Below are 4654 nucleotides of genomic sequence, written 5' to 3'. Positions count from 1 at the left end.
GGACGAGGAATTAGCTTGTATCATCCATCATTGCGAATAATAAAAAATGCGATGTTTGAGGGGGTTACTCGAATCAAAAATTATATTTTTCTCTTACTACCTACAATATAATAAAGATGTAAAATCATGATTTTATTTATTATTTTACTTACGCGAATTCCCACACGGAATCTTTAGTAATAGGCAAAGATTTATGAGTTCGAGAGAACCAGAGTTAGGTATAAATGATAACCGAACTGCCAACAAATTATACTGAGGACAGGCTGATTTTGAGATAAATACTATCATCTTATCCAAACGGGAGGGGAGGTGAGTGAGGGAAGTGTCACATATGAGTTCGTGCGTTTGTTTGTTCGTATTTTCTTGTGATTTTTGCGAAAGTGGAATCAGTTGAGATTGTAGAATGTAATTCAAGAGGAATTAATTATGGAGTGTGAGAGAGAGAGAAAAAAAAAGGAAGTCTGCTTGTATACATTTACATACATATATATCTTCGCTTCCCTACTGAAAGTTTCATATACGTCCTCACTTCCCAGTGAGATGTATTATATCTATCTCTCTCATATATACATATATATATATATATCATAATATAAATACACTAACAAAACAATATATACAATAACACTATATATATATATATATATATATAATATATATATATATATATATATATATATACATGAATATATACATATATGAATATATACTTATGTGTATATATATTTACGTATTTGTACACGTGTGTGTATGTGTGTGTGTGTGTGTTTGTGTGTGTGTGTGTGTGTGTGTGTGTGTGTGTGTGTGTGTGTGTGTGTGTGTGTGTGTGTGTGTGTGTGTGTGTGTGTGTGTGTGTGTGTGTGTGTGTGTGTGTATTTGCGTATATTATAGTCAACCTCCCGTCTTTATCTTGATATCAATATATACTTTTCCAATATTAACGGTCGAGATACTTCTCCAACTTGAGGTTCGAAATAGCAACTATTGATTAAACTAAATCTAAGGTTCGAGATAAATAACTGGTAATTGTATCTATATGCCTGTTGGTGTATATAATAGCTACATATACTAGTAAGAAAATACATATTACATATACACTTATATCCGTGCATGTATTAATATACAATCTACGTATAATTCTAAATATATATATGTAAAATGCTACTATATATATTATAGTAGCATCATCATTATCATTGTCATGACATAGCAACAATAACCATACGCCAAGTTAAAGCGATAGTGATAATTATATGAATCTGCTGTGTATCTTTATTGATTTTTTAAAAATCTTTGTATGTGTTGACTATATCCCCGTTTCATACAATGTACATTTATTGGTGAACTGGTCGTCTAGAATTCAGTTTATAGGGGCGAGTAGTATGTGTGTATTATTTCACACACTCGACCCAGCTATAATGCAATAGTAATGAAGTTTATTGCAAAACAAGTTACATTCTAGTTAAATGATGTATGAAAAATTGTTAACACTGACAGAATCTGGTTAATGTTTTTTTCATCCTCTGCCAACGATCATACCACGTTGAAAGCACCGCTTCTCGTCCGATCAACGAAGTTAAGCAACGTTAGGTCTGGTCAGTACTTTGATGGGTGACCACCTGGGAACACCAGATGCTGTTGGCATTTTGTCATATGAGCTAGATATGTTATGCTATTTACCTCTTTTAGCAGCTCTTCTTATATGTGTATATGAAAATCAATTGAAATCATAGTAAAGTGATAATGAATGTGTTATTAATAATCATATTATTAAATGATGTTTACAAAAAAAAAACAAAAAAAAACGCATAAATCTTTCGCCATTTACAAAAGATTACTGTGGAAAGTAACAACTCAATGAGTCCTACTCGATTTTTCTTTAAGTCCACTTCGATGGGTTCAAATGTTATAAGCATATAATTGAAATGCATACTTTTTAAATACTTTATTATGAGGAATCAACCATTTCTCTCTTTCTTAAATTTAGATCATTCCAGGACCCAACAATTTCGTCTTAAATTAACCGTAATGCTATATTTTAAATTTAATATCAAACTATAGTAAACTGTATAAAATATGTCTCTCAAAATCATAAAAAGGCGACAAAAGTTCATTTACCGACAAAAAGTGCATTAGGATAAGATAGAATGGATATACCCTAGAAAACTTAATAATGAAGAAAATGAAGCAAATATGCGCTTTAGCACAGAAAAAATCAGTATAGTTGCAATAATATATCTCGCATACACATCTTATTTCCATTTACATCAACTATTCATTATTTCTCATTTAAATGCGATTACTGAACTACATTATATATATATATATATATATAATATATATATATATATATATATATATATATATATATATATATATGCTTTATACTATGCTGATCTAATTTGTCGAGAAATGGTAATGAAAAGGATTACCCTTCAAAGTACCTATAACCAATAACCTTTTTATATAGTTTGGAAAAATAATAAAGATACTTTTAGATCCCATTATAAAAACTACCTTACTACTGTATGAACAGAGTACATCAGTATCCTCAAAGGAGTGATCTGTAAAATTTGTGGTTTCGGAATGATATATTGGTGTTGTAAACTGTGCTGGTTTGACAAACTAACCTAATGAAATATATGCAGGTAAAAATATTAAAAAAAAAACTGCCTTGGTGGACAGGTGGATTTAGAACCATTCTTATTTTTTTTAACGAAATGTTATAAGGGAACGCAGGCCCCCGCTACCAAAAATTGCGCACTCGATTTAATCACATTTGGGTTATTCGCTGGGGTCGGCGCCAACTGAGTGCAATGGTGAGCTTCGCCCTAGGAGAAGCGCCTTCGTGATCACGGCATCACCTGTGCCAGGTATGTATGCTCTCCTAAGCCATGCGCGACCCACGACCGCTTAAACTGAGTAATTGCGATAATCTTCATTTATGATTCCATAATTTACCTGGATTTACAATCCTTCCACTTTTAAGACGCAATTTCTAGCAACGGCCTACTCATCTATTTACACACTGCTATCCCCTACTATGACATACGGTATACATACCCACGATTTGTCTACGTCATTTAACACGATTGACCATTCAGTTCATACAGTTTACCTTACTGCTGCTACCAGGTCACATGTTTACATGGAATAACGGGGTAGAAGAACTCAAGGAGGTAACTGCCAATTTGCAAGAGTAATAATCACACTCATAGTGGTAGTAGCAGTGGCAATACTAAGAATAATGGCATCAAATAGTAGGTCAAATAATAATTATGTAATATTGTAAAGGCATCTGCATTTGTTAGTTGTTTATTTCAGATGCGGATTAACCATTTGAAACCAAGAAAAGGCTACTTTAATAACAAGCAGTGGCACTTACTTCAGTTTACTGGTACTTTGTTTTGGTTTTGGAAACGATCAATCCACGAAACAACAAATTCTCATTTTTATACGTATGATTTTTTCTTCTTATCAGGAGTTTTCAAAAGTTCAAGAATACTTCCTGTGGAGCAATATTCAAGAACTCAGTCTGTGTAATCCTTCTCTGAACATCGGTAAATTTGAGGGGCCTCTTCCTGCTTAGAGAATTACACTAACAGTCCTCATCGTGGTTGAATATATTCCGAGAATCTTGGCGAGAAAACCGGCACCGCACTATAAACGCGATTTTATAATGTATGAACATATTATCACGGTTTAAATTCATTCACAGACTACTTTTTACTGAGGACTATGTTCTACTACAAAGGATTTTCACGTGTTATGTTGGTATATGTATGTAGTAGCATGTGGGTGTAGTTTGCCTATTTTCAAATATTTGCATAATCTACACCTATTTGATCAAATGGTATACAGCAAAATATAGAGGGAGACGTAATGTATTTACTATACATGATATATATATATATATATATATATATATATATATATATATATATATATATATATAATATATATATATATATAGGGTATAATAGAATATATATACACGATGATATTTCTTAAAAATATTCCAATGCATCTCCAATGAAATTCATATAACATTTCTTTGTATTAGAAATAATGATTTAGGAATCAAACGATTTTTGATCTTTTAAACATTACTCAGTGATTATGATTTCAAATGATGCTATATGCAATGCTCACTTCAATGTAAATTCAACTACATTCTCACTTACTGTAATATATAACTTACGTATATCTTAGATAAAGAAATAGATTTATTTCAAATTCAGCCTGTCCTCAGTCTACCTTGTTGGTCAGTTCGGTTACCATTATATCTAATCTATTTCTTGTTACTAAACGATTTCCGTGAGTGGAAGCAAATCAGTGATCTTAGTCGATATTTTCTATTTTCAACTTCGATATATTTAATTTCAACATATGCCCTAATATCATATAATTAGTTCACGATACAGAACGACAATAACCAAATATAAAAGTTGAACCTACACAAAAAATATTTGTGTGAATGAGGGAAAAGAAATATGAAAATTGTATTTTTATATCGGGCTTGCAAATACAAAGGACAAAGAGAAAGTTTTGTAAAGGGAAAGGGTTCAATGGGCCAAGAAGAATGCGTCGTGAAGTGATGGGGGTGAGCAGGTGGTCAAACCTGATGTCGGGATGTTTGTGTGAGGGCGTAATG

General features: G+C 32.1%; 2 non-coding genes across 2 annotated transcripts; one reads left to right on the top strand and one right to left on the bottom strand.

Moving 5' to 3' along the window:
- Window positions 1-1525: 1525 nt before the first annotated feature.
- Window positions 1526-1644, top strand: LOC119583957. The gene has a single exon (XR_005229755.1). It is a non-coding gene; the product is annotated as a 5S ribosomal RNA (ribosomal RNA).
- A 1082-nt stretch (window positions 1645-2726) lies between these two features.
- Window positions 2727-2881, bottom strand: LOC119583959. Its single transcript, XR_005229757.1, has one exon. It is a non-coding gene; the product is annotated as a U1 spliceosomal RNA (small nuclear RNA).
- Between the last annotated feature and the right edge of the window lie 1773 nt (window positions 2882-4654).

Source organism: Penaeus monodon, chromosome 17 (assembly GCF_015228065.2).
Source record: "Penaeus monodon isolate SGIC_2016 chromosome 17, NSTDA_Pmon_1, whole genome shotgun sequence".
NCBI classification, from domain to species: Eukaryota; Metazoa; Arthropoda; class Malacostraca; order Decapoda; family Penaeidae; genus Penaeus; species Penaeus monodon.
Note: the sequence above shows the minus strand (reverse complement) of the source record. Positions and strands in the feature narration are given on the sequence as shown.